This window comes from Vipera berus, assembly GCF_964194415.1.
Source record: "Vipera berus genome assembly, chromosome: 15".
NCBI lineage: Eukaryota > Metazoa > Chordata > Lepidosauria > Squamata > Viperidae > Vipera > Vipera berus.
Window position 1 is genome coordinate 10322568 of NC_138218.1, and position 27702 is coordinate 10350269.

Here is a 27702-nt window from a genome sequence, read left to right on the forward strand (position 1 = left end):
AAAGGTGCGAAACACTCAATTGTCCAGTTAATTTACTGCATGCATCTGCCTTTAATGTTAGTCTAGCAATCTCACAGAACACTTGCAAATGCCACAGGTTTATAAATCTATACAATGACATTACCTTCCCTGGAACCAAATGTTTTTGACCCAAGGTCTTTCTCATTGGAAGGCATTGAATTATCTCATTTGCACAACTCCTGATTGGGACTTTGTGAAGGTTACTCCCTATTAGAAGATAATTGCTGTAAAACTAGAAACAGCATTTTTTTAAAAAAATAAAATAAAATGATAACAAGAATTTGCCACTTAACTGATATTTTTACCTAGATGGGAGAAATATTTCACTGCTAACTTTGGAGGGCATTCCCTATAAAATCAACACCTGTAAGGGGAAATTAAGAATAGTATTTTTTTTTTAGTTTCTATACGTTCTAAGCAATAAACTGAGTTAGTGATTCCTCTGTTGACCAGGATAGGAGATAGCAGTAGACGAGCAAAAGGCTAGATTAGGGTTTTTATAAAGGTTGCATTTGCCGTTTGTTCTGTGCCACGGTGAAGTGTTTTCGTACCTGTTGTCCAGTTTCATCCTATCTTTGTCCTGTTTATCACATCTTTTTCAACCAAGAGATTTAACCGTGGTTGGGCGGGACCAGGACAATTCTGCCCAATTGAGTCTACCCGCTGGATAATCTCTTTTCGCATTCAGTCGCAAAGACGGCTTTCAGTGGGCAGCTGGTCCTGGACCACAACCAAACCCAGTGTTTCTGACGTTAAGCGAAGCATTTCTTAAGTGACTTCTGCCCCCATTTTACCACCTGCCTTGCCACAGTCTCTAAGGGAATCACTGAAGTCGTAAAGTTAGTAACACGGCTTCCCCCATGGACTTTGCTTGTCGGGAGGTCGCCAAAGGGGATCACGTGACCCCTGGACACTGCAACCGTCATAAATACGAGTCAGTTGCCAAGCGTCTGAACTTTGATCAGGTGTCCCGTGGGGATGCTGCAACGGTCGCTAAGTGTCAAAAATAGAAGTCACTTTTTCACTGCCGTTGCAACTTTGAATGGTCGCCAAATGAAGTGTTGTAAGGTGAGGACCAGTTAGGACACTTTGCAGGAATCCCTTGCAATCCCTCGGTGCTCCAGGCTTCCATACAAAGTTCTAGGCAGCTTCAGCCAAATGGTTAATTTATTTATTTTTATTTTTTGGACCTGGACTTTGCAAGGAGGAGACTTTGATGAAAAATGAAGCCCGTTCCAAACCTCTCTCTTTGTTGGTTGGTTTGTTTATTTTTTGTTTCCCCCGTCCGCGCTTGAAAAATACAGTTGGGTGGTAATAATCCCTGGAGGGCAGATTATAACTCATACGAAGAATGCCATCTAGCTGTCTGGAATCGATCAAGTAGTCGGATTTAAATCAGCATCTGGTTTGAAAAATAGATCCGAGCTGGACTGCCAGCAGATCTCCCCACCGTGTGAGAATTTCAACGGCAGCTCTTAAAAAACTGGTACAGGTGCTCCCCGACTTACCACGGTTCATTTAGCGACTGTTCAAAGTTACAACGGCGCTGGGAAAAAGTGCAGCGTCCCCACAGTCACGCGATCAAAATACAGAGGCTTGACTCGTATTTACGACGATCGCAGCACCCCGGTTGCGTGTGATTCCCCTTTTTGCGGCCTTCCGACCAGCAAAGTCGTCTCATTTAACAACCACGTTACTAACTGAACAACCACGGTGATTCACTTAACAGCAAAGGTCGTAAAATGGGACAGAGTTCACTTAACAGCTGTCTCGCTTAACGTCAGAGACATTGGGTTTGGTTGTGGTTGAGGACTAGCTGCACCCTGAAAGCTATCTTTTCAGCGCCGTTGTAACTTTGAACAGTCGTGTACCAAAGATCTTTTCCGAGGTTGGAAGCAATCCTGGGTCCCCTTAATTTCTGAACTTTGCTAGTGAGGTGCAGCTCAGGAAACATCTGCAATTTTGCTGTCTCTGTTTTAAGAGAAGGCCTGCTGAGGGGTGTGTTTGTGTGTGTGTGTGTGTGTGTGTGTGTGTGTGTGTGTGTGTGTGTTTGAGACATATTGTTTGTATGCTTATGCAAATTTAATAAGTCAATCAACAGAGCTCCTAGGATAAATCAATTGAGGGTTTTGTTAATTGGGTGACAGGCTGGATGGCAATGCTGAGCCAAAGAGGGGAAAAAAGGATATTATTTTTCCTCTCCTTTTCTCATACCTTTTTCACCTGTTTTCCTTTTTTTTTTAAAGTCAGGTGACGCTTGCATTTTGCAAAAGTCTCCGTTTGACATTTCCTTCTGTTTTTACGCAGTGTTGATCATTGTTTTTTGACCCATTATATGCAGCGCATTTTCCTTGGCTAAGCTGAGTTATTCTCTTATGAATTATTTCTCTGTTAAGTTTAACATTTCCTCTCTTAATTATGGTTAGCCGTTTCGTTTCCTAATTGTGACGGCGAGCTCTGGAAGAATGCCAGGCTCAAAGTTTAATTGGGGAACGTGCGAAAAGTCTACAAAAGCAATTTCTTTTCCTCTCAATCCTTCCATTCAGCTCACTTATGTTTTTTCTCCTAAAGGGGGGGGGGGAAGCTTCATTTGAACATGATCTCCAAGGTCTTAAAATCTACAGTTCTGGATTCTATAAAAGTATTGTAAAATAAATAACAGCATGCACTCTAGCCTTCTGAAAAAGGCCATTTTAAAATGCTGTTGGCTTTTTTTTTTTTGCGGGGGGGGGGCAAACCTATAATCTCCTATATAACTTTCAGAGATATAATCTCTGAAAAACGAAATGCACAGGTACAGAATAGGTGGAATGTGGCTCAAGAGTAGAACTGAGAGAAGAATGTTGGAGTCCAATGGACAATCGCTTAAATACGAGCCGGTAGTGTGTTGCAGCTGCCAAAAAAGCCAACACGGTCCTAGGCTGCATTAATTGAGGGATAGAATAAGAGTTAATACCAATTTATAATGCCTTAGTAAGGCCACACTTGGAATATTGCATCCAGTTATGGTTGCCATGATATAAAAAAGATGTTGAGACTCTAGAAAGAGTGCAGAGAAGAGCAACAAAGATGTATAGGGGACTGCAGGCTAAAATATACGAAGGACGGTTGCTGGAATTGGGTATGTCTAGTTTATTGAAAAGAAGGACTCGGGGTGACAAAATAGCATGTTCCAATATTTGAGGGGTTGTCCCAAAGAAGATGTTGGGGTCAACCTCTTCTCCAAAGCATCTGAAGGGCAGGACAAGAAGCAATGGATGGAAAGTAATCAAGGAGATATCCAAGCTAGAACAAAGGAGAAATTTCCTGACAGTCAGAAGAATTAATCAGTGGGACAACCTGCCTCCAGAAGCTGTGGGTGCTCCATCACTGGAGGCTTTTAAGAAGAGACTGGACAGCCCTTTGTCTGGAATGGTATAGAGTAGAGTTTCCTGCTTGAGTGGGGGATTGGACTAGATGACCTCCAAGGTCCCTTCCAACTCTCTTATTCTGTTATTTTTATTCATTCCCCCTCTTGAGATTGAGATCTCTGCATTTATATTGTCCTGACATTCCTCTGGCATCTCCTTGAACTAGTGACGAGTAAAACCAAAGTATAGCCTTATCAGTCAGTCCACCGGAGAAAGGCAAGCTGTGAATTATAACAGGGATAGAGCTGGCGTGGTGAAGAGGCTGTAGAAGCAGGTTTTGTGGGCCACTGGTAGACAATAAACTTCTCCTGGGTGTGTGTTTCCCTATCGCTCACATTCGACAAGATTGCTCTGTGGCTTTCTCTTCTCCAAGGGTGCTTCCTTGCCCTTAAATCTCTTGTACGGCACAAGAAGATGATGGAGGTTAATCCTCAAGGATGCATCTTGGCAAAGCAGGAAATTTATGGGCAACACAGGTGGAGTTGAGCATTGCATTTATCTTTGTGCTGTGTGAACTTGGGACTCACATCCTGCTTTGGGCAAGGCGGAGCAGAGAGACTACATTTCCTCCATGAGAGGTTGAAATGAAAGTAGCAACTTTGGTCAGGATCAGAAGCACTGATGATGTTACCCAGATGGGTAATGAAACCAAGCTCAGATAACACCAAGGATCTCACAGTTCATATCTCAGTTGGTTAGCTTTACAGTGGATGTCTCAAATGTGTGTTTTTTTTCTCCAAAAGGCAACTGGACTTTCTTTGTTTTTCCTTGAAGGTGTTTTGCTTCTCATTCAAGAAGCTTCTGCAATGGATGTGGACATAGCCACATCTAGGACCTTTGACATTTGACCATAATCTGGTACAGGATGGTTCATCTTGCAGATGGTTCATCTTGGAATAAAGTAATAAAGCTGCAGTATTGTGTGTAGGAAAGAGAAAGAATTATATATATATAAAATAAATGGAAAGCTTGGGTAAATTAATGGAGAAAAAACGCAGTGCTCCATGTCCTGGTGTGGCAGTTATTAAGAAGCATAACCCCTGTTAAAAAAAATTATAATAAAATTACAATTTAATTTTATAAAGATAATTTATTAGCGAATCCCTCATTGCACATCTTAATAGCTTGCTGTTAAATAATAATAATAATCAACTTGATTGTTAGGTGGTCATTAAGCAACCTTACTTCCTTTTTTTTCTTTTTTCCTCTTTCTTCCCCCCCCATTCCCCCTCCCCCCACTATGATATTTGGCATATCATTTAACTGATCAATTCATGTGGAATTTGAAGAGGAGGAGAAGTAATTATCAAAGTCCTAAGTAGTGAGTTATTTTCCAATGAAAGGATAATTTTATCCCAATGATTTTTTACATTTAATTAAATAAAGCTACAAGTAATTTGAAATCAGAACGCCACAGTTATTCATTCCCTCTCGATCTCGGAGCAAAACTCTTGGAGAGGATCCTTTAAGCTTGTTCCCATCATCCGTGGACGCATTAATAACTTTTGTATCGTTTAAATCGCCATTCACTGCCTTGGAGGTCCATCTTTCGTGGCTTGGCATAAGGGCGAAGCCTCCCTACCTCTGATCAATATGCTGCTTTTTCCGGGAATTAGTCTGGAGGAATAGCAGATACGGCTGCCTGAATAGCAGTAATCTAACTGCTTGGTTGCTGGTGGCGGGTTAGTTCTAGATTTCGTTCTATGGGTTAAGGTTTAAGGTTAAGGTTTATTAAATTTATATGCCGCCCTTCTCCCTGAGGACTCAGGGCGGCTCACAGCAATAAAACGTTAAAAGATATAAATACAAAAATTAAAAGGGGATTAAACAATATAAGAAATAAGAACAATTTAAACCAATAAATTAGGCCTTTGAACTCTGGTGCTGGAGAAGACTCCTGTGAGTCCCTTGGACTGCAAGGAGATCAAACCGGTCGGTCCTAGAGGAGATCAACCCTGACTGCTCTTTAGAAGGCCAGATCCTGAAGCTAAAACTCAAATCCTTTGGCCACCTAATGAGAAGGAAGGACTCACTGGAGAAGAGCCAAATGCTGGGAAAGGTGGAGGGCAAGAGAAGAAGGGGACGACAGAGAAGGAGGTGGCTGGATGGAGTCACTGAAGCAGCAGGCGTGAGCTTAAATGGACTCCAGAAGATGGTAGAGGACAGGAAGGCCTGGAGGAACGTTGTCCATAGGGTCGCGATGGGTCGGACACGACTTCGCAGCTAACAACAACAACAACAACAAACCAATAAAAAACCAAATTTAAAAACTATGATCAGTCCAGGCCCGCTTGTTGGAATAACCAAGTCTTTAGGTCACGGCGGAAGGACCGAAGGTCAGGGGCCATCCGCAGCTCCGGGGGCAGTTCGTTCCAGAGGGTCGGCGCGCCCACAGAGAAGGCTCTCCCCCTGGGGGTCGCCAGCCGGCAATGCCTGGCCGACGGCACCCTGAGGAGGCCGACTCTGTGGGAGCGAACCGGGCGATGGGAGGTTGACATTGGCATATGGGGAGTGCTAGAATAGAACATACGGGTAAACTTGTGCAAATCTCTCTGTAAGGCGTCTTAGAATAAAGTGCTGCATCCACCCCATGATGCTGAAGATATATACATTGGCCTGTTTTTTAAAAAAAAAGACAATCTTCTCCCTCCTTAAAACATGGTTTTGAGGAAGAAAAACCAAAACCCCTTGCCTTTCAAATGGAATTAGCGCAATCTTGTTCTCTTTCTTGTCCCCCTCTCCTTCCTGGCTGCCATAAAAATCACTTTTTTTGTGTGTCAGAGATGGCAAATTATGTATGTTAATTAGAAACGGGAATTTCAGCCCTTCCCTCCTAGCCCGCATAGATCCCTTCACAATAATTAAAAAGGTGTCCCTCTTTTTTTTTCCTCCTCCTCCCCCTTCGGAGGACAAACGAGAATGAAGATTCTGAATCTTGGGTGGCGATTTCTGGTTAGCGATAATTAGTCCTGATGGATTCTTATTTCTAAGTGCCATTTTTGTTTCGTTTCTGCCCATTATGCTGTAATGGAGTAGCTGGTGGAAGGTCTACGCTCGGAGCTTTTGACAGGAGAAACATTTGAGCAGATAGTCAGTTGCAAAGCAGCTTGGCAGATGGAGGATGAATCTGCAAAGCTGCTCGGAGGCAGGGGAGGTCTGTAGAATATGGACACAATAGAAGAGAATATTTGTCGCTCGGGGTTGAACTGTGGGGTCCTGGGTGCTCTCTGAGTTTGGTGGCTTCCTTGCAGACGTTTCATGACCCAACTAGGTAACATCATCAGTGTTAGGAGGGAGTGGGGTGTGTGGAGTGAAGGAGAAGGAAGAGGGGGAGGGAGGGAAGGAGGGAGGGGAGAGAGAGAGAGAGAAGGACTGTGGGGTCCTTGGTGCTGTCTGAACTTGGTGGTTTTCGTGCAGACGTTTCATGACCCAACTAGGTAACATCATCAGGGCTAGTAGAGAGTGGGGCGTGTGGAGGAGAAGGAGAAGAGGGAAGAGAGAGGAGGAGGAGGAGGAGGAGGAGGACAGTGGGGTCCTTGGTACTCTCTGAGCTTGGTGGTTTTCTTGCAGATGTTCTAGCACTGTGAACCACAGAGGAAGTTACCTGCTAGAGAGAAGGTTCCTGAGGATGGGCTCCATCACAAGCCCAACAACTTAGAACACTAAGTCTCTGGTCCCGGTGACCCACCCAGATTGGATCCTCAAATAAAATCATCTGGCAATCCGTTCTACCTTGCAGGATTGGAAGTACAGACTCGTTTCTAAGTGGTCACTTCTTTCCTTGTAGCTTTGGATATTTTGCCCGACTCTGCACAGACAAGCATTTTCTTGCCTGCTTCTGCTTCGGAAACCTTGGCAGTCTCTTGTCTTTGATGGAGTAACCCATCAAGACATCCATTTTTATAAAAGATGAGTTGCTTAGTCCGTGACACGGTTCCATTATCAACCCAAGTCTCTTCCACACCAGCCTTTTAGTTTGAGGATTTGTTTTGTTCTCTCTCTCTCTCTCTCTCTCTCTCTCTCTCTCTCTCTCTCTCTCTCTCTCTCTCTCTCTCTCTCTCTCTCTCTCTCTCTCTCTCTCTCTCTCTCTCTGTGGTTTTTGGGTTTTTTTTTCCTTTGCAATCCCAGGAGAACTAGAATTCCTCCGATGCATTTATTTATTTATTTTGTTAGGTGCCTACCTTTTAATGTGCCGGCCTTATTGTTCTTCCTGTTTGCTTCTTTGAAAATGATGTTCTCTTTTGGGCTGTTTTTGCTTGGCTGTCAAAAGAAGAGGAAAAATCCTTTCCATTTACCGGTTTCTGGGTTGTTGTTGTTGTTTTTCCTTTCTTTCTCCCTCCCTCCCTCCCTCCCTCCCTCCCTCTCTTTTCTTTCTCGCTATGGTAAGAATCCTGGCAGAGGGTAATGTGGTATTGTATATTTCTTCCCTAACGCTCTTTTGAACAAAATCATCTATTTCATCAACAGTATATCAACAGTGACCGTAGACCATTAAATAATGCATCTCACTCAGGAGCAATGGAGCAAGCGAAGGGCCCTGACCTGTTTTAAACCTTATTACTTTCTTGCATTATGTCTTGCTGCAATCTTTTTGTTTAAGTGATTTCAGTCAAGCCGTTGCCTCCTGCTTTTTTGAAAACGATGGCAGGCGGGTTATTTTTCGGAGGGTCGCCGCCCCGCTTCTCTGCGGCTTTCTCACTACGAGGCAGCCCATGGCTGTATTAATCTCGGTTCCATTTCATTAAGAAATGTATCGAAATGTAAGTTAGGGAGGATAAGGAATGGAATGCGTCTCTTCATTTTTGTTTTTTTCCTTCTTCGGCAAAAGAAAATCTCTTTGGGAAGAGCCAAAGGCAACTAGCTCTTCTTGCTTCTTCTTCTTTCTTTCTTTTTAAACAGCAACGGCCCTGTTTCCATATCTCTGGATGAATGTATGGCATCCTGGTTCACACTCAGGCAAATCAGATTTTGGCCATTTAAAGGATTTGTGCATCTGAGGGGGTGTGTTGGCTGGCTATTCAATTATTGCAGCCTTCCCTAAAATGGGCCAACCCCATTTGCAGGCAGAAAAACTGAGTGCCCCATGTTTTTTTTTCTTCTGAACTTCTCCGGGAGAAGTTCTTCAAATTATTTTTCTGCTGGTTGGAGAAAGGAGGTTTTATGCCTCCTGATGCAATCTCCTAGCTATAATTCCTAGCCTGCTTGTGGTCCGCTAGTCCTGATTTTGGCGACAAATTCCCGGTGTCTTGTTTTCTTTGGTTATTATAAAAATAAGACTAATTATATTGAGGCTAATTATATTTGTAGCTTGGGGTTGAACTATGGGGTCCTTGGGGCTCTCTGAGCTGGGTGGTTTTCTCGCAGACGTTTCACGACCCAGCTAGGTAACATCATCAGTGCTAGAAGGGAGTAGGGTTTGTGGAATGGAGGAGGAGGAGGAGGAGGAGGAGGAGAACTGGGGGGTGCTTGGTGTTCTCTGAGCTTGGCTATTTTCTTGCAGACGTTTTATGACCCAACTAGGTAACATCATCAATGCTAGAAGGGAGTGGGATTTGTGGAGAGGAGGAGGAGGAGGACTGTGGGGTCCTTGGTGCTCTCGGAGCTGGATGGTTTTCTTGCAGGCGTTTCATTACCCAACTAAGGAACTTCATCAACGCTGGAAGACAGTGGAGTTTGTGGAGCGGAGAGGACTGTGAGGTCCTTTGTGCTCTATGAAATTGGTGGTTTTCTTGCAGATGTTTCATTACCCAACTAGGGATATCATCAGTGTTGGTCGTAGAGAGCAAAGCCCACTCCCTTCTACCACGGATGATGCTCCCTATGTTGGGTAATGAAACGTCTGCAAGAAAACCACCACGCTAATTATATTACACATATATGTGTTCATATATATAAATGTAAGCCCAACAGACATGTTTTCCATTCATTCTTTCTCTCAATAGGCCCAACGTTTCAACCTTACTTTGCTGGTATCTGTACGAGGCCAATGAAGAACAAACTAAATGTTACCCCCTGTGACCGAACGTCATTGTTTATAGCTCAGAAGACAACGTGCTGGAATGCATGGCTTTGGAAAGAAAAATGCTTCTGGAAACGGACCTATTCAGAAGAAGAGAGGGCGTTGCTGTTTATTAGGAAAAAATCATGGCCAAGTCACCATGCGTTAGGAAAGAGGTACGTGCAAATGGGTGAATTGAAATAGGCATGGAATTGCATGCACAATATTGTGTGCCTTCGAAAGCTCAGTAGTGCTGAAATGGATGGGACAAAACGGAAGCGGGAAATGGAGCCAAGCTCATTTGTAGCTTCATCCCTTCTGATGGTCCAAGGGTCTCACTTGTGAGAGCACCTTGAAAGTCTTCTCTGGGCTTGGCGGCTGGGGATCACAGAAAAACAGAGCTGGAAGGGACCTTGGAGGTCTTCTAGTCCAACCCCCTGTTCAAGCAGGAGACCCTATGGCATCCCAGACAAGTGGCTGTCCAGTCTCTTCTTCAAAGCCTCCAGTGATGGAGCACCCAGAACTTCTGGAGGCAACCTGTTCCTTTGATTGTCTCCACGGGCTAGAACGTGGCTGAGATGACGAGGAAAACCAGAGACCGTAGGCTAGTCTGGAACATTGATAGAACTTTGTTGAGGAGGATGTTGGCAAGCCACTTCTACGGAGGCCATCTTGGTGGAGACCATCCATCAGCAGCCGTCTAGCCGGCCAGCATCCAATGGAAGTGGAGGGAGGGGATGGGACTTCTTGAGTTTCTCCTAGCAACAGCCTTCTCCCTTCTCCCTTAAGGTTGAAAAATAAGTCTGGAAGTCAGGCTAGCTTTCCAATACTCAGCTCTCCCTCCCTCCCTCCCTCCCTCCCTCCCTTCAGCTGCGTGGCCTTCTCACTTGTTCAGAGTGGATTGTGGGGGAAAGGTTTACAAATGCCTCTCACCTCACTGGTCTAATGAGGTGAGAGAGTGAGGAAAGAGCCGAAGAGAGGGGCCAGCTCAATTTCTCCATCGTGCGGCCTCCTTGCTGCTGAAGGGACAAATCCTTCTTCCTGATCAGCCTCCATAGCTCCTAGGCATCACACAGACGCTTTTCAAAAAGGGGTGTTGTAGGAAAGGCAGGGGGGAGCTGTGAGCTGCGGCGGCGTTTAGCTGGAATTGTTTAAACAAAGGCGGGACCTGGTTTTGGTAGATCGTGCCTTCTTCTCCATCTTGCTGAGAGAGCAAGATTTTGGTAGAGCTGTCTTCTTGTCAAAGGCTGAGAGACCTCCCAGTGGAGGCGAAGGTCCAGGTTTTCAACTGGAAGACTTTGCCCCGTGCTTCAGAAAGGAGCCGCAGGGTGGGATTTCGTTTCAAGAGGACGAAATTCCTCTCCTTCATTTTGATATAATGCTCAGCAGCTGCCTTTTTATTTGCCCTTTTCCCCACAAAATGTCTGGCATTTAGTCAAGGCACACCGTTCCTCAACACTGAGATGTTCCAGGAAGTACCTCTGCACAGAAACAAGTCACCACTAAAAAGATCCTGCTTGTTATCAACCTTGCTTTTCAGAAGACAGTTTCACCAACCTCTGCCACGACCCTCTTATCTCTTAAGCGTAAAATGCAAATACAAATACAAAATAAAGGCCTCAGTCATGTCACTTTTAAAAATGGGAATATTTTTGGAATGGTCTGGAACAGTGCCTCTTCATAAAGCCTTTGTGATCTTCGCAGCCCATTTATAAACCAGATTCGAGCTGATTTCCACACATCGAATATAAAGGTAGAAAAAGAGCTGGGCCAGTTCAGCTGTGAGATATCGGAGCTGAGGCTTAAGTTGTTACTTGCCCCCCCCCCGGCTGTGGAGTTGTGTGGCTTGAGTGCTGGCTTGCTTCCATAATCCTCATTGCCCACACAAGGTTGGTTTCCCTTTAACAAGCATGTCAGAGAAATCTTTGACCATCCAGAAGAGTAGGGTGTTTGTCAGCCATCAAATGTGATTTTTTTTACATGTATATTGGCGGGGGGGGGGGATTGGAGCCCTGGAAAAATTGACAATGAGTGAGCCAAGCAACATGAAATCAATGGCAGAGGATTTCCCATGGGGATGAGGAGGAAAACCCACTGGCTATGTTTTCTTCTTCAAATCTTCTTTTAATCCATAAAGAAATCGGAACAGGCAGAGCTGGTCCTGGACCTCCTTTAAAATAGGGGTTACTGGTTTTATTCAGGAGTTGGGACACTCTTCTCTCTCTCTCTCTCTCTCTCTCTCTCTCTCTCTCTCTCTCTCTCTCTCTCTCTCTCTCTCTCTCTCTCTCTCTCACACACACACACACACACACACACACACAAACACACAAAGAGAGAGAGAGAGATGGCTCCCTCCCTTCTTTCTGGCCCTGATGTATTGGAACTTTCTGTGTTGCTGTGGCTCCATGCTAAATTCATAGAGAGTCCTCCGGGAGTTTGAAATCTCTCATTTGGCCAACAACGAGGTCTGAAAAGATTGCAGTTCATTTCGACCCGAAGTGGATGGAAGACTCATTTACTCGCTGCAGGCAACTCAATCAGGCCGCCCAGCCATGAGTGAGTGACTCGTTCAGATCGCTAGTCAATACGTGTCTCCTGTGATAGAATATCAGCATCTGTCGGGGCTGCGTGGCCTTCCCTCCTGCGCAGTCTCTCCGGCCAGCCTGCCTGATCAGGGTTATTAAAAACGCCCAGGACTTGCTTAACTTAATCTCCTGTTCTTTCTTTCTTTCTTTCTTTCTTTCTTTCTTTCTTTCTTTCTTTCTTTCTTTCTTTCTTTCTTTCTTTCTTTCTTTCTTTCTTTCTTTCTTTCTTTCTTTCTCTCTCTCTCTCTCTCTCTCTCTCTCTCTCTCTTTCTTTCTTTCTTTCTTTCTCTCTCTCTTTCTTTCTCTCTCTCTCTCTCTGTCCTCTCTCCTCTCTTTTTCTTTCATCTCTCTCTCTTTCTCTCCCCTTCCCCTCCTTTATGCTCCTTTATTCTTTCATCTTCCTTCACCCACCCGCTGTTCTTGATGTTAAGATATTCTTTATCAGATACCCCTTTTTTCCCTTGGTATTATTGATTTGTTTATTTTAGATAGGGATTGTTATTTTATTTTTTTCCCCCCTGAGATTTCCTTTCTCACTGCCAGGTTTCTCTGTCTTGGTAATGCTCTCTCTCTCTCTCTCTCTCTCTCTCTCTCTCTCTCTCTCTCTCTCTCTCTCTCTCTCTCTCTCTCTCTCTCTCTCTCCCTCTCCCCCCCTCCCCCCCTCTCTCTCTGTCTTTCCCCCCCCCTTTTCTGCTAACTGGTGTTACTGATGCTAAGGATAGTCCCTGTTTAGGATATTTCCTCCCCTTCCCCTCTGTTTTTATTTGGAGGAGGGGAGTAGCTTAGATAGTGACCCGTTCCTTTCCATTCCTTCTCTCCTTCCTTTGTTTCTTTCCTTTCTTCTTTATGTCTCCTTTCCTCACTTCTCTCTTTCCTTCCCTTCCCTTCCCTTCCCTACATTTCCCTACATTTCCCTTCCCTTCCCTTCGGCTATGAGTTTCTGCTGCCAGTTATGGAGCCTACAGAAAGAAGCCAGTTTCCCTGCAGCCCAAGTGGCACGCAGCCTCTTCTCCACTAGAGGTAGTGATGAAATATTAACAAGGATAGCTTTGAAAGGAACCAGAGTTATCAACAGCAGCTGTAATATTACTGGTCCTAACAGCCATATTCTTCCATGATCAGAGGAAATGAATTGGGAACGGAATAAAGAGTCTCCTCAAATCCTGTTAACGCTCCGCTGGGAGTCCCAAAGCTGCTTTTTCAAAAGGCAATTAAAGTCAAGTTGGTTTGTTTTTCCTTGAGTACGTTTCACTTCTCCTCCTAGAAGCTTCTTCGATTCTGACTTCTTGGATGAGAGAGCGAAACGTCTTCAAGGAAAAACAAACTCTGGTTGCATTTTGAAAAAACACCTTTGGGACAACCATGTCCTGGTTGACCGGGAATCTCCCTAAATATTTAGATCTGCTGGGAGATAAGGGATCAACCACAAATGATCCCATGGTAGGATTCGGTACTTCCCCTCCTTTATTTTTTACAGAAGTGTGTGGGGGAGGAGACCGTCCCTCCTCCACCCCATTCAAGTAAAGCATTCAAATTAATACAGTTTCTGGAATTTTAAAGCCCTGACATCTCTTTAATTGCCTCATTCATTCTGAGAGTCGGTGGTGAACGTTCTTGATGAAGAAATTCCTTGGCAAAGCACAGAAAAAATTGGGCCGCGGCACTTCCAGGAAAATCTCTGCTGCGTCGTATCATCTTCGCTTTAAAAGGTTTTATCCTTAAGTGCTGTGTTCTAAGTACATGTCATTCTTCTCCCTTGTCACTCTGTGTAAGGAACCACGTTATGTTCAGAGAAGCCATCCAGGCTGGGGAAAAAGGGGGACAAAAATTGGTTTGGGGTTTACGAGGGGCAGATTGGCCCTTTGGACGAGCAATTTTGCTGTGCTGAGAGGTGAAGTTTGCCTCCAGCTTGCTCCTCCTAAACATCCCAAACTCCATGTTTTACTACAAGGAGAAACTTCAACCTCCTCCTCCTCCTCCTCCTCCTCCTCCTCCTCCTCCTTCTTCTTCTTCTTCTTCCTCTCCTTCTCCTCCTTCTCCTCCTCCTCCTCCTCCTCCTCTTCTTCTTCTCCTCCTCCTCCTTCTCCTCCTCCTCCTCCTCCTCTTCTTCTCCTCCTCCTCCTCCTCCTTCTTCTCCTCCTCCTCCTCCTTCTTCTTCCTCTCCTTCTCCTCCTTCTCCTCCTCCTCCTCCTCCTCTTCTTCTTCTCCTCCTCCTCTTCTCCTCCTCCTCCTCCTCCTCCTCCTCCTCCTCCTCCTGCCATGGCAGGAGGTTAGACTAGAACACCTCCAAGGTCCCTTTCAACTCTCTTGTTCTTTCACACTTTGTGACTTCGTGGAACAACTTTGATGTTCTCCAAAGCCTAGCATGCAAGTGGATTTTTCTGGGGTGAATTTGGACAGTCTTCCCTTCCCCTTCCCTTACTACTTCTTGACCTGCCGGCCACTGATTCTCTGCGGTCCACTGATCTGTATTACCCAATGACTTTCTGACAGCAAGGAGGAGATGAAAGGAAGAAAAGAGAGAGGCATATGAGCAGGAGGGAGGGAGTAAAAAAAAATCCAGTTATGTTATTGAAGAAGAGTTATTAACTGAGAGCTATTTTTATTATAATGTTGAGACAGCGGATGTTTTAAAAAAAAGAAGAAAACTCCCCGGTTTTATGGCAGGTCCTTGCTAGAAAGAATCCTTTGGTGATTTGATAGCCTATTTGAGCAAGAGAAATGCTTTACAGGCGTCTATAAAAACTGATGACCCCACTCGCATTTGTATTTAATGAAATCAGGAAGAGCTTTGGTTATGCTTTCCATAACCTTCAACCGATTTCACTCATCGGATGCAGCCAGCCGATTGGACTTGTAAGAAGACTCTGAAGTTACTGGCAAAGTAGAGTGGGATATTGGGATAAAACATCCCCCCCCCATAGCTCTCGCTTGGGGAAGTAAAAAGTTCAGGCAGAGGGCAATTCTGCTAAGAAATTCCCGTAAACACGTATTGTCATTTGCAGATGGGTTGCATACACGCCTGTGTGGGTCGCTCGCTTATTAGATCACATCTGGAACTGGTTCAAGGATCACCACATTACAGCTGTCATAAAAATGAAATGGTTGATGTGAAGTTAGGAATACGGCACATAGAACAGAATCGTATTTATAGTGTATTATTAAATCTTCACTTAATTTAGGGCTTGGGGGAATATCCCATCGACCGCTTCATCTCGGGCCTTCCAATTTGGGGAGAATGGCCTTCATCGCATCCCCGAAGTGATCCCCTTCACTTAAGTTTTCAGACTGATTTGAGGCCTTAGATTGATTCAGTCCTGGATAGAGATTTACACCCAGGGGCGCAGAATTTTCATTCCATTTTTTTTATACAAGGTGGTCCTCGACTTACAATGGAGCCCAACATGTCTGTTGCTAAGTGAGACATTTTTTAAGTTGAGTTTTGCCCTGTTTTATGACCTTTCTTGCTAAGTGAATCAACTGCAGTTGTTAAGCTGGTAACGTGGTTGTTAAATGAAACTGGTTTCCCCGTGGACTTTGCTTGTCAGAAGGTGGCAAAAGGGGATCCCATGACCCGTCATAAATAGGAATCGGATGTCAAGCCTCTGAATTTTGATCACGTGACCTTGGGGATGCTTGCAACGGTCGTAAGTGTGAAAAACAGTCCTAAATCACTTTTTGCAATGCCGCTGTAACTTTGAGCGGTCACTAAACGAGCTGTTGAAAGTTGCAGGATGCCCTGTACTGATTTGGAAGTTCAGCCCACAAAAATCAAACAGAATCTAGTTTCAAACTTAGGTTTTGGTTGGTATTCACATCCCTATAGTTTTTTTTAGTGACGTTGTGGATTTATCTTTCTGTTGACAGACTCGTTATTTGATACGTCCTCCTAATTCCAAGCCTCTTCATCCACTACGAATTTTTGGACCAGAGCGCCGTTCAGAATAACAGAATTGGAACGGACCCTGGAGATCTTCTAGACCAGCCCCTCTACTCAACCAGGAGACCCTAACCCATTTCAGGCAATCGCTTCTTAAAAACCATTCATCCTTGCCACGATGGAAAGCAACTGTGGGAAGCTGGTCCCCAACACCTGGCTGGTTCCAGCATGTTCATGGACTTCAACTCCCAGAATCCCCTAGTCAGCAGGATGGTTCCTGAGAATCCTGGACGTTGGAGTTTACAGACTTGGGCAGGATGAAGCTCAGGAAACATCACGCAGGTAAGGAAGCTGGGCTTTGGGCGGTAGGGGGTGTTTAGAGACACACAGCCATGCAAATGTCACCCAACACAAGGACGGGCATGTGATGGGATTGCCGATGTAGAGATGGGTGGCTCCATTCATCACCGCCTGCCCAACGCAGACTTTATGGGAATGCAGAAACCTGGCTGGGTTTATGAGGACTCTTGCAAACCCGTCATTTGCATTCCAAACTTGACACTGAATCTACTTGAGCAGCTGCCCTCATGAATAAAGCGGAAAGCCAGGCTGTAACATCCTCGCGGTAAAATGATTCAGAGTAATATTACACCACGCTCGGCTTTTAATAGGCGGCAAGGTCTTCCTTTTACGGTCCCTGGAATGCAAAGGGTCACCCTCTTAATGTTCTAATCCTGTGTTTTAAACCACATTTATGCTTGAGCATATGGGGGGTGGGGGTGGAATCTCAGCTGGCATGACAACACAATCCAAAATTCATCAGCTACCAGAATATTCCAGTGGTTTAAGCATAAATCTATTTGACGGCCCACCTTTGCAATGCCGGAGGGGGTTGTGGTGTTTGTTTTTGTTTTTCTCACCCCCATAACTTAGAGGGGAGTGTGGACGTTGGAGGGAAGGGATTCCTGAAACTCATATTGCTTAACTTGTTTGCTGCATTCTTTTTATACACTTTGGGGGAATCTCCCATCTGAATAATTGAAAAAAAAATGTCAAGGGAATGGGGGAAGGCAGCTCGGCTGTTTTAAGCCTGGGAAACAGATGTTTGAGCAAAAGCTAAAAGTTGCCTTTTTTTTTCAAATGTGCAGCCAGGGAAATTTATGTATTTATTTAAGAAAAATTATATGGCTGGAGACCCCAGACGTAACTTTATTATCTCTCTGTGTGATTGGTGCGACAGCTATGTCTGTGCTGCGGTGAGTCAGGTCTGTTTATTCACTTAGACTCTGATACAGTCCAGTCCCAGAAAAGGTTAAACTCTCTCTCTAATTCAGTTCTTGGGATTTGTATGGCTGTAACCATAGGGTGTCCGCTCAAGGGACATGTATTTATGTGTTTGCGTTTACGCCTCATTCCTCTCCAGAAGGTTGAGTAAGGAATCTGGAGACATCATCTGTTGGAGGGTGGTTGAGACGGAGACCTAGGGTTGAAAAAAAGGGGCTATTCTGACTTCTGTTAAGTACCTCTGAGAGAAGGAGGAGGAGAAGAAGGAGTAGTAGAAGAAGAAGTAGCGTTGTTGTTGTTGTTGAAGAAGAAGAAGTTATCCATTCAATCGTGTCTGACTCTTGGCGATTCTACGGGCCAAGTCTTTCCACATCTTCTGATCTTCAGCTAGTTCTTTGACTTGTCCCATGCTCTGGCTGGTGTTATCTTTGATGGTGTCCAATCACCATCTTCTTTGACCACCTGGTTTCCTCTTTTACCGCTATCTTTTCCAAGCCTACAGTAATTGTTTTTCTTCCGGGGAATTTCCCCACATGACTTGGCCAAAGTAAGTGAGATGCTGTTTCGTGATTTTGCCCCTGAGTGCAATGGTTTTATTCTCAAGTAAATGCACGCAGGATTCCTTCCTTAATCACGGCCCATTTGAGTACATTTTTGGTCTGTAATTTGTGGCTACCCCCGGTGGCAACACATTGAAAAGGCATTAGGTTTGAGAAGGCTATAATAAAACATTAAACATAAATTGGGGGCTCGGGATTGCAAGGCTAAATGTCCTCCATTTTAAACATGTGTTTGAGTGCATGTAACGGTGTCTGTTTGTGGTGGTGGGGGGGGGGAGAAACTTGTCCCAATGCACTTTTTTTCAAACTGGATTCCTGACACGCAAACCTGTGTAGAATTTAAATGGGATGTTTGAGTTCATCTATTCTACCTCATCAAGTCATCCATTGTAGAACTGTACCTGGCATTTATGGCCATATCACCTCCCCCTTCCAGAACTTTTTATTTTCGTAAGTGTAATATGTATTTATTTTTATAACAGTTAAATGTGTATTTTTATCTTGCTGCAAGCCACTCAAGAGTCACCGCAAGATTGGGTGGCAAATAAGTCTGATAAATAAATAATAATGAAAACCCACTGAGTGCCTCCATGGCAAAGCACTGGTCAGGGGAAGGAGAAAAACGTTATAAACAATGTTAAGGTGGTCTTAAGGACTAGAGAAGACATGATAGCAGTCTTCCAATATTTGAGGGGCTCCCGCAAAGACAAGGGGGTCAAACTATTTTCCAAAGCACCAGAAGGCAGGACAAGAAGCAATGGATGGAAGCTTATCAAGGAGAGAAGCAACCCAGAACTAAGGAGGAATTTCCTGACAATGAGAAATGAGTGGAACGGTTTGCCTTCAGAAGTTGTGGATGCTCCCATCACTGGAGGTCCTTAAGAAGAGACTGGACAACCATTTGTCTGAAATGGTGTTGGGTCTCCTGCTCAAGCAGGGGGTTGGACAAGAAGACTTCCAAGATCCCTTCCAACTATTATTCTATAGCACGCTCTAAGGGTGGGCTTTGGGATGAAATAAAATCCATATCATGAGAACGCAGCGTTGAAAAGAAGCTGCTGGGCTATATCTGTACCGCAGTTACACACAAGCCAGAAAAAGCTGTGAGGCTTGGCGAGTATCGGTCAAGAGGTTAATGGGAAAAGATATGAAATATAATGCCAGTTAATAATATTGCCAACTGTAAATTGCTTTGAGATGGTAAATTGCAATCTGAACAATCTTTCGTTGGGGAAAAATGGGCCCCGTCCGTTATAGATTATTGGAATATATCTAGATTTAGTGAAATGACGCCTATGGCTACTTTGGGGGGAAATACCGGACCGTATATAGATTTTTGACTACTTTTATGGAGTTTTCCTCTTGATCTACTCCCCAAAGCTGATCCAGTTCTTATTTCAACATGTCACAAAGCTCTCTCTCCCACTGGGTTGTTTAAAATACGGCTCATTTTCTCATCTTCTTAGGGAGAGTGGGTGTGAAGTTTTAATTCAGGGATGGAATTCAGAGACGATCATAATCAAATCTTCAAGTTGAATCCAGTGGGTTTAAATCAATTCCTTAGTTCAGGAGGGCTTTGGGGGCTATGTGTAAAAGCCTTTCCATAGATTGGAAAGCTAAGTTGAAAGATGGAATCAAATCAATTTGATTTGCCAAACTGCTTCCGATGGTTACGCACAATTGTTGGAGGGCAACCGTCCCAGTCAGGAGGAGGGATCAAACAGGGAATTAGCCTGGAATCGTTAGGTAAACACAAGAGGACAAGGTCCGACCCTCCTTGAGTGCCGTTGGACTTTATCAGGTCTTTCCCAGGGGGCAAGTTGCCAGTTTGAGAAGATTCCTGCAAAATGGGCATAGATCAATAAAGTAGCTAATTTCAGCTCTACACGTGTAGGTCTGGCTGTTTGCGCCTGACACAATTGGTGATCTGAATTGCTCAGGCCTTGGATCCATTTGGAGGCCAACTGCAGCCTTCTCCTTTGGGATTTCATTTCATTTCCCCTTAGGTTGCTGCTGGGTGGCAAACCAATTCTATAACTCGGTCGACCCCTTATGCAAAGACATTGGCTAAGCGGAAGTCTTCGGATGTTTTCAAATACAGATTTTGTGTGGGTTGATTTGTCAGCTTTGCCTACTTCATGCGGCGTTTACCTTTGAGCTCTGATCTCTGATTGTGTATAAAAGCATACACAGGGGCCCGTGTCTCTGTGTGCCTCTACCTCGTTGTTGCTTTTTCTTCTTCTTTCTTTCTTGTTGTTGTCATGTACGGTCACTGCACGGTGCTTGGCTCCTCCAAAACAACTCAAAAACAACGCTCTGTGTTTATGGCTGGCACACCTGTAATTTGTTTGCCTTGTTTTGTTTGTGAATAAAAGCAGTGGCCTTTCGCTCCCCCGCCACTGTTGTGGTTTGGTTTTTAATGCCTAGGTGTCAGGGGAGGGGCGCGGGGGCATGGCTGTGTTAATGTGCAAACAGCTCATTTACAGCTCCCGCATGTTTTATGACATCAAAAGAGCATGGAGAGAAGGCTTGGGATAATGTTAATTAGGGGGCTTGGAAATAAACGCTTTACTTCCTCATTAATTGTTATCACTTTGTCGGGCTCATTAGAAAGCAATCCGGTACAAAAGGCTAACCAAGGATGGGTGGAAAAAATTTGAAGCGGGGGGGGGGGGGCAGGCTTTTTGGCACCACCATACTGGGAATCTGGCAATGGTGTGCTTTGAAGGATTGGTGTCCCAAAGGCAGCTGGATCTTCTTGGTTTTCCCTTGAAGACATTTCGCTTCTCATCCGAGAAGCTTCTTCCGTTCTGGCTGAATGGTGGGAGGATGGAAAGATTTATATTCCTTGCAGTCATCTGCTCATTGGCGCTCTCTCTGAGAGTCGTTGAGGCCCCTTGGAGGCTTACCTGTGCCCACACTCATTTGCACTATTCAGGCATACCTAAGCCTCCAAGGGCCCTAACTGCCTCTCGGAAAGAGCAGAGGACTGCAAGGAATACAGTACAAATCCTTCCATTCTCCACCATTCAGTCAGAACGGAAGAAGCCTCTTGGGCGAGAAGCGAAATGTTTCAAGGAGAAAAACAACCAAGAAAGTCCAGTTGCCTTTTGGGGAAAAAGCACCTTTGGGACAATCATGACCTGGATGGCTGAGAACCTTCAGAGATGAAGTCCCGCTCTTCCTGATACGTTAGAATATCTCCGTAGGGTTGACAAATAGCAAGTCATTGGAGAAGGTTGGGTATCAGGATAGATGACCCATTTTCTGTCTCTGGAATAAATTTGGGGCTGTCCTGGCCTTGTCATCTAATGTGCTTAAACGGCAACTTCCGCAACTGAAGTTTACTTTTGTCTAGGGCTTTTTTCCCCCTCTCAGCGTTTGTAACTTTTTTTTTCTTTAAAAAGAGGAAAGAAGAAGAAGAAAGCTAACCCAAGCCCTCCCAGCACACACACACACACACACACACACACACACACACACACACATAATTTGCAAGAGGAAACTCTGTTCTGTAAGCCCTTTAAAACGAGATCAAAGAGGTCTCTATGCTAATCAGGCATGATTGGGAATTTTTAAAAACGGAGGGATCTTTTTGTGAACTTGCGCATGGGTGCGCACATTCAAAAAGATATTCACACAAAGAGAATAACAAATGAACAACAAGGAGAGAGAAGAGTTTCAAAACAACTGCGGGGAGGTGGGGAGGCAGAAAGAATGAAAGCGGGATGCAAACGGCTTTCATGTTGTCAAAAAGAAAGGAGCAACAATTCACACGGTTGTTAAAAACAGACTTTTATGTTGGACTCTGCAGGCTTCTCTTTGCTGGTGTCCTCGGGTTTCTTCTGAGCCCATCAAACATGGTGAACGTGGTCCCTTCTTCTTGTCCTATCCTGTGGGAAAAGCGTGTGTGATGCCACCACACGCTTTGCGACCGTTCAAAGCTGCGACGGCGCTGACCATCCCAGCATCCCCACAGCCACATGATCACAATTTGAATGCCCGGCAACTGGCATTGCGATGTCCCGGGATCACGCGATTCCCCTTCTGCGACCTTCTGACAAGCAAAGCCAATGGGGGAAGCCAGACTCATTGAACAGCCGTGTGACTCACTTAACGGCTGGAGAGGTTCGCTTAAGAACTGGGGCAAGAGGAGTTGTAAAATCGGGCGAAACTCGCTTAAGAACTGTCTTGCTTAGCAACAGAAACGTTTAGGCTGAATTGTGCTCGTAACTGGAGGACCCGTCCACAATAGGATAGGAACAACTCATTCCGTGTCAGTTTCCTGACGTTTCTTTTCCCTGTGAAAATGCTTCAAGCTCAAAGCACTTCAGAAATGGGATCCTCAACTTATAAGGACTTTGCGAGAGAGGAGGACGAGCCGTTGGATAAGATAGATAGATAGATAGATAGATAGATAGATAGATAGATAGATAGATAGATAGATAGATAGATAGATAGATAACCTTCATTGCCATTTTTTACTGTGAGCACAACGCTTATATGCCATGTCCTGGATAGAAGGAAGTAAAGTGCCAATAATCTTTTATGCCGTCCTCACCACTCTCTGCATAGCCTTCCTGTCCGAAGCAGTGATGCCTCCAAACCAGACTGCTAAAATGTAGTCTTAACACCAACCCAGAGGGTGCCAGTGGCAATTTGCATATTTGCATATTAGATGTGTGGTCACTGAGGTGGAGGCAACCCTATTAGAAGTCCTTGCCTGTTAGGACCTCATCAATCTCTCTGCTCTAAGTCAATTATAATTCTCTTCTCTTGCGCTTTAGGGGTAGATAATGGAGGCAAGCAGACTGGTTAAATAGTAGAATTCTTGGCACTTAATTCTCCACCGTCAGGGGAAAAGTTTGGAAAAGCAGTACACGCATTCGTGGCCACGTAAAAGCCAAGGGTATAACAGTATTAAGCCAAGGGTGAAGCTCAAATGTGATGCTTGGCTCCTTAAAAATGCAAACACGCCTCTTTGTTTTCAAGGAGAGGTGAGTTGGATAATTATTTTGCTTCACTCCTCTTTACAACTTCTTCTTTCTTCCCCCCCCCCCATTTTCTTTTTCATCACATTTTGATGATAGGTAGGTAGGTAGATGACAGAAAGAGAGAGATGAAAGTTATAAGATAGATAGATAGATAGATAGATAGATAGATAGATAGATAGATAGATAGATAGATAGATAGATAGATAGATAGATAGATAGATAGATAGATAGATAGATAGATAGATGTAAGAGATAGATGATAGATAGATAAAAGCTATATTCCCTTCCCTTCTTCATCCCTTCCCTTCCCTTCTACATTCTCTCCTCCCTTCCCTTCCCTTCTCTCTTCCCTCCCCTCCCCTCCCCTTCTTCATTCTCCCCTCCCCTTCCTTTCCCTTCCCATCCCTTCCCCTCCCCTCCCTTCCCTTCTTCATTCTCTCCTCCCTTCCCTTCTTTATCCCTCCCCAATCTTTCCCTTCCCTGCTGTATTCTTTAATTCTTAAACGCTTGCTGCTAAATTAAAAAAATAAAACATGCTAAAAGCAGAGGTTTTAAGTGCCTCATTCAGTTTGCGCGGAAGCCAATACAACCGAAGACAAATCTTTTTGGGAGGATTTTAAACTTTTAAATGTTTGCTAACTGCTTCAAGCAGAAAAGGGGGACATTTTGCACCCACCCCCACGCAGACCTGTACATGCGTAGAGAGCACAACATACTCAGATAGAGATTCACGTATACACAGACACAGACACAGACACACACACACACACACACACACACACACACACACACACACACACAGAGACAACTACTAAGAGATGTATAAGGAGAGGGGAGTGTGTTCCACTCATCTTTCTTTTACTACCTGTTCTTACTCATATATACCAGGCTAAAATCATCTTCCAAGCTTTGGCTATCGGCCATCGCTCACATTTCTCTACTGCACCTCTGTATGTCTTAGCAATTTCCATCTTGGCATTCCTTTCCCCCCCCCTCCTTTTTCCTCCTGCAGGAGAAGCAGCTCTGGCAAAATTTGCAGCAGGCCTTGATAAATATTTTATGCAAATTAAAATTGGATTCTTTGCTTAGTTTAAGCAATTTCCCTAGAAGGAATATGTCGGGGAGAGAGATTACAACATTTGCCTGTTTGTTTATAATTTAATTTTTTTTAATGTTGCGGCTGGCAGGAGGGGAGACGCCAACACCTGTGTGTGTTTATAGTGTCCCAGCTCCTGCACAGCTGCTCCTTTTCAAAACACCTCGCTGGCGTAATAATTTCATAAAATTTCACGATTTGCCATCTGCTAGATCAGGGCTACGAGCAGAAGCAATAAGCATTTTCGTGGCGCTGATCCCAGGAAGGTACAATAACTGTATATTTTAACTTAATGGCTTTTTGGGAGGGGGGAAATTTGCAAATTTGCACCAGGCGAGGGTGGGGTGGCCTGGTTTGGGAGCGAAGAGCAGGGAGGAGGGGGCTTGGCTGGGCACCCCGACCGGCGCCCCTCAGAGACCCTTCTAGGCTTTGCAAAGGTTGCCCATGTCAATAAAAAAAAATTTAAAAAAATCCAGACCTCGCCTGGAAGACTATGTAGGAGGCACGGGCAGATTATTTCCCTCTTAGCGTTTGATGCCTGTGCATTTGGGCAATTAAAATGATTACTACAACAATTAAAGCAAGTAATTAGAAACTAATTACACCAGCATTTTTTGTGATTACAGGAGCAGATGAAAATAGTGTTCAAAATTAAATTCATTGCATATTCATGGGAATGAAATTAAATACTGCTGGGTGGATGAGATAATAGGAAGGCAGGCGAGAGGAAACGGCATTCTCGGGAATTGGCGAACAGGCCTCTCCTAATGCTTCAGACATTTGGTTAAATCAGTGATAATCTTTTAATGGCTTTAAAAAGAGCTAATATTTGGAAAGGAGTCAAAAATGCTGAGGGTTTCTGTTTGGATATTTTTTTTTCCCCTTCCTTCCTTTCTTCCTTCCTTTTTTTTTTCCTTCTCCCCTCCCCTTCCCATGCCGGCGCGTGATAATACAAGCCAGCTGCAGTACAATGGGCAACGTTTAATCATTATCCATTCAGATGGATGCTCCAAAGCAAGTGGTTTTTATGTCTTTTCTGTTGCTTTGCGCACGATAAATTAAATTATAGAATTTTCTAAAGCTCTTTTCTTCCTCCTTCGCGCCACCCCACCCCACCCCTCCCGATGATATATTCACATCGACGTGTCGTTTTGGTCCCCTCCTGCTATTGATGCCCTACAAGCTTTTTTGCCCGTTTAATGAGATTCTTTAGATTAAATAGATTTTCTGTTTAACTTGGTGCTGGTGAGCGCGTGTGTCAGGAATTGAATGGTTATTAACATTTAAATATTTCACTGAACAAAAAAGAGAAAGAAAAAAGAGAGAGAGAGAGAAAGAGAGAGAGAGAGAGAGAGAGAACAGCGGAGCTGGAATATGAATTTTTCATTCTTTGCAGGAGCTCGATGGATTTTCTTCAACACCAACCCCCCCCCCGTTTTCCCCGCTCTTCTGCTAGACCTAATGAAACTAAAGTAATTAGAAAGATACAAGAAGAGCATTTTCACAAGAGTGCAATTAAATTGAGCGAGGAGTCGTTATTTATATAGGTTGGTCAATCCACAGCCCTGCTATTTTCTCAGCCTGCTTGAGTCATAGATTATTACAAGAGATTAATAATGTAAATTTTCACTGACTCGGCTGCACTTGAAGGCTTGGCCTTCAGAAATTGATGGGCTCACAATCCATCACCTCTTTCCACCCCGTCCTGTCTCTTTTCATTCCCCATCATTCGCTGCTCTCCTGCCATTCTTCTCCTTCGCTCCCTCTCTCTCTCTCTCCCCCCTCCTTTCCCCTAACCCAAATATTCTCTCTTCTCCTTGTCCATGTCAGTTGGGGGGAATGTTCAATGCGACTTGACAGGTGTGGATAGATGCACCCGTCTTCATCCAAGAATCTTTCATTTCCTCCCTTCTTCTTTTTCACCCCCCTCCCCTTCTTGGACTTTCTCGTCACCGGCAGAACCGTCTGGCCCACACAACCACAGGGTAATCCTTCTGACTCCGAACCTAGGATAATATGCATCCTTTATTTATGCTTTAAATAAAGTCTGGGGCCGGCTCTACTGTTGGATGGAGGGGTCAGTATCTCCAGTGATGTCAGACACAAGGAACTGGAGTCCCTTGTTAATAGTGAAAGGCAGTAACTTTATGGCCTAATGCTTAAGTTGCAAGAATCTTCCCAGAGGGGAATGACCAGAAAGGCTTCATGGATTTTGGGAGCGGTCACACTTATGATGCTTGTGGCTGTACAAGGACTCCAAGTTAGGCCCTTGCTTGACCCCTCCTTCCAGCCTGAAACAAGGACTCCAAGCAAAGTCCTCACTTAACCCCTCCTCCCAGTCTCAAACAAGGCTTGACCCTCCTTCCAGCATGGAACAAGGACTCCAAGCTGGGCCCTCACCGGACCCATCCTTCCAGCTTGCTAGCAGTTTCCCAACAACTGTCAGACCTTAGACAAGGGTGCAGCAGCCGGCATTCCTGCATAGCCATCCTCCAGAGTGTTGGATTGCTGCTAGACTAGTTTATTATCTAAACTTAGTTCATTACTACCCTTGTCTTCTACCGAGTAGTCCAAACCCCTGCTCAGGCAGGAGACACTATACCAGTACAGACAAATGGCTGTCCAGTCTCTTCTTAAAAACCTCCACTGTTGGAGCATTCACAGCTTCTGGAGGCAGGCTGTTCCACTGGTTAATTGTTCTCACTGTCAGGAACGTAGTTCCAGGTCGCTTCTCTCCTTGGTTAGTTTCCATCCATTGCTTCTTGTCCTGCCTTCAGGGGCTTTGGAGAATAGCTGGACCCCCAATTCTTTGTGGCAGCCCCTGAGATATTGGAAGACTGCTATCCTGTCACCCCTCGTCCTTGTCTGATAGTTCTCCAACCTCTAGTGACCCACTACCTCACAAACAAATGGGGGGGAGGGCATTTCAAGGGTGCCTACTACATTCTCCCCAAAATAAGTCCTACTCCGAAAATAAGATCTAGTGCCTCTTTTGGAGCTCCCCCCAAAATATAAGGCCGGGTCTTATTTTCGGGGAAACACAGTATTAAGTTGTAGAAGCAGGTGGTTAAGCGGGAGCTGTCTGTGGTGCTGAAGTGACTGGGGTGGAAGCTTAAGTTGTTATTAAAGAAAGTTTGGGTTCAGGGGTGGTCGTTAAGTCGAGGACTGCCTGTGACTGCTAGGAAGATATTCCAGGATCAGAGATCTGCTGTGCCGGGACCACGCGTGGGTCAGGAGAATTCGAGACGTTGCTAGAAACAGGCTCCTTTCCCCAAATCAGGCAATGCTCCTTAACGCCCGGGCCGAGCTTCCCAACAGGCATTTGGGAAGGGGGAAAAAAAAATCCCGAAAAATGGGAAGGGAGAGAGGGCGGCGAAGAGACCGAGTCAAAATAAACGAGCCTCCTCTGAGTGGAGAGGGTCTGCTTTCAAAACAATTAGCACAAACATCTGCCTAAGCACCCATGCTGTTTTCATATAATTAAAACAAGGCTTCTGAATCCCACCGGAGACCCTGTAGAAGCTACTCATTTTCTGCATTATTTACAACAAGGAAGCAGCAAGGAAAAAGCATAGGCAGCTCTAGCTCTCCCCCCCCCCCGCCCCCACGGGCCTTGAAGGACAATTTTGGTAAACGTTTCACCTGCTTTTCTTTCGGGATCAATTTCCTAGACAAGCCCGGGGAAAAAGGAGAAGGCAGTCAGCAGCTGCTCCTGCAAAAGTCCTCCCATGACGCCTTCCGGTACCTTCCCTCGAATTCACGCCCGCCAAGCGCTTCAAATAAAAATCATACTGGCCGTTTTTCACACTTACGACCGTTGCAGTGTCCCCCTGCAGTCACGTGATGAAACTTCAGAGGCTTGGCCACTCATACT